The 14202-nt window shown below is 40.5% G+C and overlaps 1 protein-coding gene across 1 annotated transcript in view; it reads left to right on the forward strand.

The window, feature by feature from the left end:
- LOC126101510 (NACHT and WD repeat domain-containing protein 2-like) overlaps positions 1–14202 on the forward strand; it is a 1881963-nt gene that overhangs the window by 923774 nt on the left and 943987 nt on the right. Inside the window, exon 4 of the mRNA XM_049912154.1 lies at positions 4311–4371. The gene's annotated coding sequence lies outside the window, so the exon portion shown is untranslated. The remainder of the gene's footprint in view (positions 1–4310; positions 4372–14202) is intronic.

The following is a 14202-nucleotide window of genomic DNA, read 5'->3' on the forward strand; positions in this document are numbered from 1 at the left end:
TCATGTGTTTCCGAATCTATTTTACAGACACATTTTCTGCAAAGGCATAACTTCTTCATAGTATTTATCTTTCCAGTTCGATAATTCGCGTCTCTTTTGGGGCACAATGGTCACAACTGTGAGCATATTTAAAAAGTAGAGGAAACCTTATTCTAATTAGAAACATTTCTTTCATAAAGCTTTCTTTCTATATTATTTTGATTGTTTTTATACTCTCGAGAAAACCCATTTTTTGGTGTATTAATTTTTGGAAGTTTTGTCCCTTTATTCATTTCTTTTCCATGTTTGCAAGAGGTCAAATTGCTTTACTTGCGCTATACATATACATAATGTATTTCATTTTTGTATAAATAAATTATGCCTATTATTGACCTCATCAACAAAAAGTTTATATATAATAATAAGTCATTGGTGAATATATTTGATGACATATGTAATCAGTGCCTGTATGCAAATCAAGTTACCATTATTTTATACTATAAACATCACTTAGCTGCTATAAAACTTCATGTTAAAGAGAAGAATTGTACATCGCTTGAGAATTAAAGTAGCAGTTAAACACTGCTATCTAGAAGAATTTATCAATGATCCCAGAATTAATTCATTAGTTATGAGTTCCAAAATGACTTTTGCTCGATATTTCCGAGATTGGGTTTATGAAGAGGTCTTGCCTTTGATTCGTAAATACGGAAAAAAAAATTAAAGAAGAATTACTGAAAGAAATGTATTAGGGTAAACTGAATTATTGGAAAGATCTGAATAAAATTAAAGATGAGTGAATAGAAGAATTGAGAGAAACAGTTGACATGCTACAGAAATAGCACAACAGAGAAAAACAGAGAAAAAATAGTGTATTACCTCATGTGTTCCCTCAAACAAATGTTCAGAACTTAAGACAAAACTATTGTTCCTTTAAGATTATTTGGTAATTATGATTATTATGTTATTCATTCACATGCAAAATATCTTCAGAAATGAATAAATGATATTAGAAATACACATTCAAAATGTGAAGTAATTTAAAGACTTAGTTATGTACCTCATTCAATTAATTGATTCCAAATAATCAAAGAGATGTTGAATGTTGTTAGTTACGACAATTATTTGAATATCTGGTATAACTATTCACGTAAAAAATTATAGGATGATATAATGCTTCTTGCTGCCACTGAAGTCATTGTTTTAATAAAAGTTAAAATCCAACAACGTTTTTCATATTTAAATTTTAAATACCATTCATAATAATTTTATATACATCTAATGAACTAAATTTTTTGACATCAGGTGATTCAACTGATTCGAATTTGAAATTCTCAAATGATTCTGACCTTAAATCTGTTCCATTAACCTTTATCTTTGCATCAAATTGCACTCTGTCATCTTTAATACCACAACTAGCAGAATAAATATCGTATTGAATAATGAAACATTTAAATTTTCAGTAATGTATTACATTTATATAAAAGAGTTTTTATAAGACAATTTTATTTTTATCTACTCAATCATTTTGTGAATTACGGAATGCTAACAATTTTTTGAAAATCATGATTTTATAATTCTTTACCAGTATTTGTTTGTGAATTTCTCGGATGATGTAATTTGAATATTTTTAACAGCATCAACTACATTATTTCCTATTTTATCCATAACTGTAATGGCCTAATCAAATTTTGGAAACAAATCAATATAGGTTAATAAATACTTATATTTTATACTTACTTTCGAATCTTCTTTTGAACTACCTCAGTCCAATTTAACATACCTGCTTGCCATAAAGCGTCAATACCAAGAGAATGAAACTTTAACTTCTAAAATTTTTTCTCATTACTTTATGTAATCACTTCACAATTTCTTCATGAACATTCAGACTATCACCTACAAGACTCTTAACAAACCAAATCTTTTTATTTTAACAAATTGAACAAAGAACTTCAATACCCTCTCTTCCATTTGTAGTTGTTACTCTGTGAGGACGAAGTGTCAGTAAGATGTTAACACTTGAAACAATAGAAATGACCCCTTTATAGAGATTAAAAATGATGCTGGTGTTGAATTAAAAGATACAATCCCAAAAGAAGGTGAACTGTTGTAGAGTGGTTAAAAAGAAACTGAATATTCGCTTGAAGTAGGAAGAGAAAGAATAACAAATCCGAAAATTCCAATATCTTTCTTTGAACCACAAAATGTACAGATTGCAGGAGTAAGTAGAAAGAGAAATTTTGAGCTAGATGTCACCAATTACTATAATTCTGCATTATTAGCTCTTCTGTGTTTCAACTTCATTGTTTTTCGAACTTACGGGAAGAATAATCAATTGATTAATTGTTCTTTATTTGATCATGTTAAATTGTAAGAGGCAAGAAACGAAGTTTTTCTTCAAGAGTTATGGAATCTCGATATACCAAGCATCTTTTTAAAAGGGTAACACCATTAAATGACAACACTAATGTAAATCCATTCATTTCTATAAAAAATTATCTGGTCTCTGTTATAAATGTGCATCAATGTTTTGGGTACACAGAAAATAGCAGTGAAACAGTGTGAAACTTTTAATATTCTAAATGACACACTTACATATGTAATTTTGTATGGTAAGAAGAATTTAACATACAATTCACAACACAAAATATTAACTGAAACCATTTAATTACAATAAATTTTGAATTTTTATAATCATCGATTAAAAGTTGGTCCAGAAACCACATATCTAATTTACGAGCATGACTGTGACCTTGTGTGTAAGGTTCATTCAGCATACGATTAAAAATATGGGATGGGAACATGAGAATAGCGTTAGTTAGTTATCTGCATATCCTTACATTACACACTGATCTGCCACGACGTAATGGCCACTGACCTACTTTCGATATAAATCCATCCAGGTGATAGTAGTGTCACCTGCTGAGGAATGACTGCTAGTCAGATACACAAATGGTGCATATAGTACCAGTGACGATGCTGTCCATATGTAGAGTGGCTATGTGCGTGATCTATCTGAATTTGACAGCCTGCAGATTGTGATGGCCTGGAGGAGAGTTTGAGCAATGTGAGTGCATCCGCACTGAAGAAGATCATTGGCCAGCAAGCCTTATCTATATGAACACGCCTTATCTATATGAAGAACAGATACCATCTCATATAGATAGCGCTTACCAGCCAATGGTCTTTCGGTATGGATGCATTCACATTGCTCAAACTCTTACCTGAATAGGTAGATTGACTACCGTGAGTAATGAGTATAGTGGGTGGGGGCACTACACATGTTGTGTCAGGACAGTAAGTTGGAAGTGTGGGTCTTACAGGCAGCATGCCGGAGATAAGTCCCTACATTCGCAATATCCTCTATGTCCTCATTGGCTCTGTCAGACAGAGCATCTGCCATCGGAGGAGGATATCCTGGGTTCGAGTCACGGTCGAGGCATACATTTTCAACTGTATCCATTGATATTTATCAACGCCTGTAAGCAGCTAATGATATGGATTTCATTGTACTTTCATTCTTCGAGAACTTAAAGATCATCAATGTTATCTGCTCTTTCGGACATGTGGGAAAGAAGAGGTATCATCTTCATACATTTGGCCTGTGTGGCGTCGGAGCTCATAGTCGCCATACCCAGAATTTACTTTAAGGTGACTTGTGTTTTGAGATGTGGTGCCAACTCCCCAGGCGACCTAGCAAGGCCTAATTGCTTCCATGCGACGAGTCGTCGCCGCTATTATCCGTGCCAAAGGTGGACATACAGAACTATTAGGTAAGTGGTCACAATGTTCGGGGTGATTAGTGTATCTACGATGAACCATGGCGCTATATTTGTACCCTAGGGGTGTTGTTGTTTGTGTTGCTGCTTTGCTGTATAACTTACATTGTTTCCTTAAGAAGGAACTCCTGGTGATTAAAAATTGAATATAACCTTCGTCTTAATGTGTTACATGTTTTTCGAGCTGATAACTGAAACATTGACTACCCCGTGCCTGTGAGATATCTCTGTGATTATGAGAACAGCATCGTATAAGCAAATAATATTGCTTTAGTTACAATGTAATATACGCAAGCGGAAGTTTGTTTACACACACAATTACATCTGTGACATTCCAAATTTTCTTGTGCTCAAGAACTTTGTAGTTGTTGAAATGCACAAATTGGACTATATATACTCTTATTTGTTAAATTTCATGTTGGTAACTTTCATTTCAGAAGTCACACCAGAGAGAAATATGTATGTATCATCAGTATGCTCTGTTGACATTTTCGACTGTTACTTTGCCTCAGTGTTAAATAAAACCTGGTTTATACTTATGTTTCATTGCAGGGCACTAGCTGAACTCTGAAGAAAATCCTCCACTTACCGAGAGGAAGGGCACTTAAACAGGGTAAGTGAATCGAGATCAAATGTGATGCAAGGAACGTAGTGACGTGTTAGATAAAATCACAGAGATTGTCTGATTCTGTATGTTACATATTGACGCTGTTTATTTCATAAAATTATGTGGTGGTGAACATTAGAAATTTATTTTTATGATAGCAGAACTACTATTTTAGTATGCCTTGGTGTTAATAACCACGTATAATGCGACAAGGTTCCTAGTTAAACCGCACAGAACTTTCCGTCTTAACTATTTTTGGCAACTTAGTACTGCAGGAGGCCGCATTTGTTAAGAAAGTGTCGTCTTCATTTTCGTTAGTCAGTCGCTACCACAAGCAATTCCTCACACATGTCAGTGAGATTCCGCTCCACTGCTCTTGTTAGCATGGCTATGCATCAAAATTCCTCATATAGTACAAAATATTCACATCATAATTAATTAAATAATTTTGTGCGTAGGGCACCCGCAGCTGCTGAAAGTCAAGATGAATGAAAGACTTCTGATAGCTGGTAAAATTTAGGTTTAATTGACCACATTACCTGATTCACGGCATACAGCCGAATCTTCTGGTGCAACTAAAAATTATTACATTAATCCTTCATGGTTGAACCCAACGTTGTTAGTCGAGGTGTTTCCACGATTAAGAACGTTCGTTTCATCGAAGCTGGTGTAATGTAATTAATTTTAGTGGCACCTGAAGATGTAAGCCGTGAATCGGGTAGTGTGGTCAGTTACATCTAAAGTTTACCAGATGTCAGCAGCGTTCTCATTCATCACTAATTCAAAAAAATGGTTCAAATGGCTCTGAGCACTATGGGACTTAACATCTATGGTCATCAGTCCCCTAGAACTTAGAATTACTTAAACCTAACTAACCTAAGGACATCACACAACACCCAGTCATCACGAGGCAGAGAAAATCCCTGACCCCGCCGGGAATCGAACCCGGGAACCCGGGCGCGGGAAGCGGGAACGCTACCGCACGACCACGAGCTGCGGACCATTACTAATTCCATCAGCTGCGGGTGCCCTACGAACAAAATTGTTTAATTTATTATAATCTGGATTTTTGTACTATATGAGGAATTTTGATGCATAGCCAGGCTAACAAGAGCAGAGAAGCGGAATCTGACTCGCATGTGTGAGGAATTGCTTGTGGTAGCGACTGACCAGTTGTCAGCAGTGTTTTCATTCATCATAATTAATTAAAAAAGAGCAGTTTCACCTGATATGGGTATGTAACTTGTTAGTAATCTTCCAACTTAGCGCTGGTAAAAGCTTTGAATGAATCTGTCACACAAAGCTAGAAAAGTCACGGATGCTTCAGCAGGATCGTATGGATCTTGACATTCTTTTAATATTGTACGCACTTCAGACTCTGAGTGACAGTTCGTTCGCTTTCGTTCATGGATGATCGTTTCATACTACAAACTTCAATCATTGTCGTTTACAGAGATATACTAATGCTTGCGTATTAATGTGGCATGGCAAATACATTCATTTGCATCAAGATCTCTAGCTATTGGGTATAGTTAATGACTAACATTTAGTATTGGTGGTTTCTCGCCTACACCATTAGCCCCTTCTCGCCATCTTATTTTTAGAAATAACCCGTCTTTCCATTTCCCAGTTTCACACATGTCTCGCTCCCACAGTACAGCTCCTCCGTCCTGTTTGTTGTTTCTTTTTCTACTCCTGTCCTTTTTAGTGCTTCCCAGACCACATAGATCGATAGAAGAAATAGAGAAGTTCGGAAGGAGAGGAGACTTATTCGTCACAGGCTCACTCGGGAAGCGCAAAACCGACGCTGGCAGGCTCAGCCAGCTTCAGCAGAAGACGCCACAAGAGAGGCTTCTGCACCACACTGTGGTTTTCTGTTAAAATTGCGAGAGTTTCCTAAATATATCTCGCGAAAAGGCTTTGGCGTTGGAGTCTGGAGGGATTAGAACTTGCACGGGGGCTTCCCAACCACCGTTATACCCGCCAACGTTTCGCTACTGGAGCAGGAAAGTTGAGGAACTGACAACTATACACAAAACACCTCCAACAGACTGCTGGCCTGCCGAGTACAGCTGTGTCTATGGGTGTAGCAGCAGCCGACGACCCAGGTATGTGCCAATGTTAACACAACGTCATAGGCAATTATGACTGAGATGGGCATGTGACCAACGCCACTGCACGTTGACGCAATGGCAAAGCGTTGCATGGTACGATGAATCGCAATATCTTCTTCATCATGTTGATGGAAGGGTGCGAATGCGTCGTCGTCCAGGGCAACAGCTTCCTGACTCCTGTACCCACGACGGAGCCAAACTGGCGGCAGCTCCATTATGCTGTGGAGAACATTCAGATTGGCATGCATGGTTCCAGTGATGGTTGTGAAAGGTACCGTAATGTCCAAGGAGTGTCATACACTGGTTGCAGATTACGTATGCCCATTCATGACGCTCATGTTTCCCGATGGCAGTGGCATCCTTCGATAAGATAATGCATTCATGTCACAAGGCCAGGAGTGTGGTGGAGATCTGAGCCGAATCGAACATATCTTAAGTGTACTGGACGTGGCGTCAGAGGTAATCGCCACCCTTCTTGGAATTAACAGCAATTAGGTGACCTGTGTGTGCAGATGTGGTGCCAACTCCCTCCAGCCAACTAGCAAGGCCTCATTGGTTTCCTGCCAACACGCGTCACCACTGTTATCCTCACAAAAGTTTGGCATATCGGCACGTTTTAGACGCAATGGTAGAGCGTTGCATGATCCAATGAATCCTAATACCTTCTTCATCATGTTGATGGAAGGGTGCGAACCTTCGTCCTCCAGGGCAACAGCTTCGTGACTCCTGTATTACAGGACGGAGCCAAACTGGCAGCATCACCTTAATGCTGTGGAGAACATTCAGATTGGCATGCATGGGTCCAGTGGTGGTTGTGATAGGTACCGTAATGGTCAAGGAGTATCATACACTGGTTGCAGATCATGTATGCCCATTCATGACGTTCATGTTTCCCGATGGCAGTGGCATACTTCGATAATGCATTCATGTCACAAGGCCAGGAGTGTGATGGAGATCTGAACCCACTAGAACATATCTATAGTGTACTAGACGTGGCGTCAGAGGTAATCGCCATCCTTCTCGGAGTTAACAGGAATTAGGTGAGTTGTGTGTGCAGATGTGGTGCCAACTCCCTCTAGCAACCTAGCAAGGCCTCATTGGTTTCCTGCCAAGACGCGTCGCCACTTATATCCGCACCAAAGTTGAACATATCGGCTATCAAGTAGGTGGTCGTAATGTTCTTGCTTATCAGTGTATGTTTATATGATAACCTTGAAACGCCTTTTGAACAATTATACCTGACTGTGCTTAAACTGACACACAATATTTTTAGCGCAACGCAATCTGACTTTCAAAAAAATCCCTACGAAAGAATGGCCCTGACTAACATTAACCTATACCTTTCACAAATCACTTACCTCACTAAAATCTTGGTTACTCGAACTACTGCAATGCACCGAGCGCCACTACTGCCAGCTAAATAAAAGATTCAAACTACGGAAGGCACTAACTACTGATAGGCATAGTTAGCAAATGAAAGATTTTGATAGAGAACAAACAATGTATTTACCTTAATAATCATAATATATATAGCAGTTCATGACAAATTTCAAAACTCCGCCATGTCTCTCCCCACATCCACCACTGCTGGCGGCTCACCTCCAACTGCGCAACGCTACGCGCTGTTCACATCCAGCTGCCGCTGCCCAACACTACAATGGCAGACAACAATGCAAACTAGCCACAGACTGCACACACCACAGCCAGTGATTTTCATATAGAGCGCTACGTAACGTTGCCAATAAGAAAATATAAACAGCCTACTTACATAGCCCCCATGCTCCCCAAAAAAAAAATTTACAAATTGTTTTGGCCAGTGGCCAATAATGATATGAAAAATTTTTTCATAATTACAATAACAAAAATATCAAAGGCACACATTTATTTATACAATGTTGGTCAAAAGCTAAAATTTTCTCACAGTCAATAAAGACAGTCCAGATTGTTCATCACAGTAAAATTTCAGTGTTTTTTTTTTTTTTTTTTCAAAGTCTGAGCAGTAAAAGACAATGCACACGGAAGTAGTGGATTTCCATGCAGTCTTGAAGAAGTAGTGTTGTCCTTCCAACTGAAAGACAGTGCTGACTCTTGACATGCTGACAGGTAATGGGCCACAACAGAGCAAACCCACAGCAGAGTCATTCGACGTTTTGAAGAAGATTGGTAGGTAGGTCATCATAGAGCAGACACACTGTAGTCCTGGTAGAGAGTATGGTATTGGTGGGCCATCAAAGATGCAGACCCACTGTAGTCCTTGTAGAAATAATGGTATTGGTGAGTCAGGAAAGGTGTAGACCCACTGTAGTCCTAGTAGAGATGGCCAGCAGCCATCTGCTGCGACTGTGCAGGTGCACAATCACCATTGAAGAGTCTTGCAGAGAAGATAGCAAGTCCATAAACCACCACAATATTGTGTGTCAGTTTAAGCACAGTCAGGTATAATTGTTCAAAAGGTCAACCTATACGAACAGGCTGACAGAAGGTCAAAGGAAAAATGTGGTTCAATTCTCCCAGACTTGCCTTTGTATAGCAACGCCTGAAATTTGAATGATCCTCTTTCCATTTAAAAATTTCTAATTGCATCCAGGATGACAACTTCCAAAATAGCCACCATGCTGGTAACATAGCGTCGCAGGCTTTGCTCCGCTACCACCTCTTACTGCTTTAAATTTCTGTTTTTCGACCCGTTTTTGTCTTAGAAGAATAGTTACACGTGCAAACAGGCATAACGCAATGGTGAAATCTGTGAGCTCAGAGGAAAATCGACCCGGGTTGCGCTAGCGACAGAAGCTCACGCTGGAGAGCGCTGGAGTGAGACGAGCTCGCGCTGGAGGGCGCTGGAGTGAGACGCGTCGACGACTGGAGCGCGAGGACGCAGACGGAAAGCGGTGGGCGCTGAGGCGTGGGCGGCGCGCGGGTTCGCTACACGCACATTACACCTGCACACGCAGGGACTGCGTGCGGCAGGGTGCAGTCTTCCCGCTTCTGCACCCGACAAGCGCTCTGCCGGCCAGTGCCCACCCCCTCCAGCACGGAAGCAACTTTGCTACCATGACTGCTATTCTCCAACGTGGTTCTCCAGAAAGAACGCCTATTATGTCAAATTAACTGTCACAATTATACACTGAAGCGCTAAAGAAATTAGTATAGGCATGCGTATTCAAATACAGAGATTTGTAAACAGGCAGAATACGGCGATGTGATAGGCAACGCCTTGATAAGACACAGGTGTCTAGCGCAGTTGTTTGATCGGTTACGGCTGCTACAATGGCAGGTTATCAACATTAAAGCGTTTTTCAACGTAGTGTTGTAGTCGGCTTACGAGGGATGGGGGACAGCATGTCCGAGGTAGCGATGAAGTGGAGATTTTCCTGTACAAACATTTCACGAGTGTACCGTGAATATCCCCCCCTCCCCCACCCCCTAAGAACCATGGACCTTCTCGTTGGCGGTGAGGCTTGCGTGCCACAGCGATAGAGATAGTCGCACCGTAGGTGCAACGAAAACGGAGGGGTATCTGTTGAGAGGCCAGACAAACGTGTGGTTCCTGAAGAGGGGAAGCAGCCTTTTCAGTAGTTGCAGGGGCAACAGTCTGCATAATTGACTGATCTAGCCTTGTAACACTAACCAAAACGGCCTTGCTGTGCTGGTACTGAGAACGGCTGAAAGCCAGGGGAAACTACACCCGTAAAATTTCCCGGGGGCATGAAGCTTTACTGTATGGTTAATGGTGATGGCATTTTCTTGGGTAAAATATTCTGGAGGTAAAACAGTCCCACATTTGGATATCCGGGCGGGGCCTACTCAGCAGGACGTCGTTATCAGGAGAAAGATAACTGGCGATCTACGAATCGGAGGGTGGAATGCCAGATCCCTTAATCGGGCAGGTAGGTTAGAAAATTTAAAAAGGGAAATGGATAGGTTAAAGTTAGATATAGTGGGAATTAGTGAAGTTCGGTGGCAGGAGGAACAAGACTTCTGGTCAGGTGACTACAGGGTTATAAATACAAAATCAAATAGGGGTAATGCTGGACTACTTTTAATACTGAAAAAGAAAACAGGAGCACGGGTAAGCTACTACGAACAGCATAGTGAACGCATTATTCTAGCCAAGATCGATACCAAGTCCACGCCTACCACGGTAGTGCAAGTTCATATACCATTTAGCTCCGCAAGCGAGGAAGAGATTGAAGAAATGTATGATGAGATAAAAGAAATTATTTAAATAGTGAAGGGAGATGAAAATGTAATAGTCATCGGGGATTGGAATTCGATAGTAGGAAAAGGAAGATAAGGAAAAGTAATAGGTGAATATGGACTGGTGGTAAGGAATGAAAGAGGAAGCCACCTGGTAGAATTTTGCACAGAGGATAACTTAATCATAGCTAACACCTGGTTTAAGAATCATGACAGAAGGTTGTATACGTGGAAGAGGCCAGGAGACACTGGAAGATTTCAGATAGATTATATAATGCTTACACAGAGATTTATGAACCGGGTTTTAAATTGTAAGACATATCCAGGGGCAGAGGTGGACTCTGACCACAATCTATTGGTTATGAACTGTAGATTAAAACTGAAGAAACTGCAAAAAGGTGGGAATTTAAGGAGATGGGTCGTGGATAAACTGAAAGATCCAGAGGCTGTAGAGAACTTCACAGAGAGCATAAGGGAACGATTGACACGAACGGAGCAAAGAAATTCAGTAGAAGAAGAATGAGTAGCTTTGAGAGATGAAATAGTGAAGGCAGCAGCGGCTCAAATAGGTAAAACGACGATGGCTAGTAGAAATCCTTGGGTAACAGAAGAGATATTGAATTTAACTCATGAAAGGAGAAAATATAAAAATGCAGTAAATGAAGCAGGCGCAAGGAATACAAACGTCTCAAAAATGAGATCGACGGGAAGTGCAAAATGGCTAAGCAGGGTTGGCTAGAGGACAAACGTAAGGATGTAGAGGCGTATATCACTAGGGGTAAAACAGATACAGCCTACAAAAAAATTAAGAGACCTTTGGAGAAAAGAGAACTACCTGTATGAATATCAAGGCATAATGTGAAAAAAAACGGTTGTAAGCAAAGAAGGGAGAGCAGAAAGGTGGAAGGAGTATATAGAGGGTCCATAGAAGGGCGATGTACTTGAGGGTAATATTACGGAAGTGGAAGTAGATAAGTTGAAATGGGATATATGGTGCTGCGTGAAGAATTTGACACAGCACTGAAAGATCTAAGTCAATACAAGGCCCCCGGAGTAGACTACATTCCACTAGAACTACTGATAGCCTTGGGACAGCCAACCATGACAAAACTCCACCATCTGGTGAGCAAGATGTATGAGACAGGCGAAATACCCTCAGACTTCAAGAAGAATATTATAATTGCAATCCCAAAGAAAGCATATGTTGACAGGTGTGAAAATTACCGAACTATCAGTTTCATAAGTCGCTGCTGCAAAATACTGACACAGATTCTGTACAGACGAATGGAAAAACTGGCAGAATCCGACATCGGGGCAGATCAGTTTGGATTCCGTAGAAATGATGGAACACGCGAGTTAATACTGACGGTTCGACTTACCCTAGAAAATATATTAATGAAAGGCAGACCTACTTTTTAGCATTTGTAGACTTAGAGAAAGCTTTTGACAATGTTGACTGGAATACTCTATCTCAAATTCTGAAGGTGACAGGGGTGCAATACAGGGAGCGAAAATCTGTTTACAAGTTGTACAGAAACCAGATGGCAGTTATAAGAGTCGAGGGGCACGAATGGGAAGCAGTGTCGGGAAGGGAGTGAGACAGGGTCGTAAACTATCCCCAATGTTATTCAATCTGCATATTGAGCAATCAGTGAAGGAAACAAAAGAACATTTCGGAGTAGGAATTAAGATCCATGAAGAAGGAATAAAAACTTTGAGGTTTACCAATGAAATTTAAGTTCCGTCAGCGACAGCAAAGGTCCTGGAAGAGCAGTTAAATGGAATGGACACTGTCTTGGAGGAGGATAGAAGATGAACGTCAGCAAAAGCAAAGGGAGTATAATGGAATGTAGGCGAATTAAAGCAAGTGATGCTGGGGAAATTAGATTAGGGAATGAGACACTTCAAGTAGTAAACGAGTTTTGCTATTTGGGGAGCAAAATAACTGATGATGGTCGAAGTAGAGAGGATATGAAATGCAGACTAGCAATGACAACAAAAACTGTTCTGAAGAAGAGAAATTTGTTAACATCGACTATAGATTTAATTGATAGGAAGTCCTTTCTGAAAGCATTCGTATGGAGTGTAGTGATGTATGGAAGTGAAACATGGATGATAGATAATTTAGACAAGAAGAGGATAGAAGCTTTCGAAATGTGGTGCTACAGAAGAATGCTAAGGATTAGGTGAGTAGATCGCGTAAGTATTGAGGAAGTACTGACCAGAATTGAGGAGAAGAGGAATCTGTGGCACAAGTTGACTAGAAGAAGGGATCGGTTGGTAAGATATGTTCTTAGGCATCAAGACATCACGAGTTTAGTATAGGAGGGCAGCATGGAGGGTAAAAATCGTCGAGGGAGACCAAGGTATGGAAATACTAAGCAGATTCAGAAGGATGTAGGTTGCAGTAGTTACTCAGAGATGATGAAGCTTGCACAGGATAGGGCTGCATGGAGAGCTGCATCAAACCAGACTCTGGGCTGAAAGCCATAACAACAATAACAATCGTATCAGAAATTCAGTAAAATATCGAGTCTCCGATATCGCTGCGGCCGGAAAAAGGTCCTGCAAGGACGGCACCAACGACGACTGAAGAGAATCGTTCAACGTGACAGAAGTACAGCCCTTAGGCAAATTGCTGCAGATTTCAATGCTCGGCCATCAACAAGTGTCAGCGTGCGATCCACTGAACGAAATATCATCGATTTGGGCTTTCGGGACCGAAGGCCCACCCGTGTATCCTCAGTGAGTGCACGGCACAAAGCTTTAAGCCTCGACTGGACCCGTCAACACCGACATTGTACCGTTGATGACTGGAAACATGGTACCTGTGAGAGGCACCCACATGCCTTGCTCATACTATGGCATCAAGCAGTCAGGCCTGCAAGATGAGTGGTCTGCCAAGCGAGTGGATTCATTCTTATTGATCGAGTAACATGAACTCTCGTACTCACTATTAAGTTACAAATTATCCCCCTGTATGAATATTACGCAATGGAAACGCACATCTGACTATCAGTAATTTACAGAACTCTGACTGTTCACTACGCACTGGCAATACCACATTTTCTTTCTTATTTAACGGCTTTGATCAACACGTGGCCATCGCACTGAATATGAATGGCGCACACATTATAAATTCTGGATATCATGACAACATACAATTCGAAGGAAAAGGCCACCAATCTTTTTCTTTTCACCATCTTATTTATTCCGATAAATTATATAACCTAAACACACAAATTCCATAACCTACAACAATAACACATTAGAAATTCCGCGCAGTGGGCATGGCTTTACATTGGTGATTCTCTACCTTATGGTCTCGTAATTATTTAACGCTACAGTGCACTTGCTGGATAGGATGGTGGATCTTTTTCTATATCTCACACTTCGACTCTCACAACCATCATCACGAAACTTTCCTCCAGACCGAGCGGTACAAAAGGAACATGCATAACCCACTACCTCTGAAGCTACCTTGCTACTCTCCCATGCAAACCACACATGCTTAAATTACATGACA

Source organism: Schistocerca cancellata, chromosome 9 (genome assembly GCF_023864275.1).
Source record: "Schistocerca cancellata isolate TAMUIC-IGC-003103 chromosome 9, iqSchCanc2.1, whole genome shotgun sequence".
Lineage (NCBI taxonomy): Eukaryota > Metazoa > Arthropoda > Insecta > Orthoptera > Acrididae > Schistocerca > Schistocerca cancellata.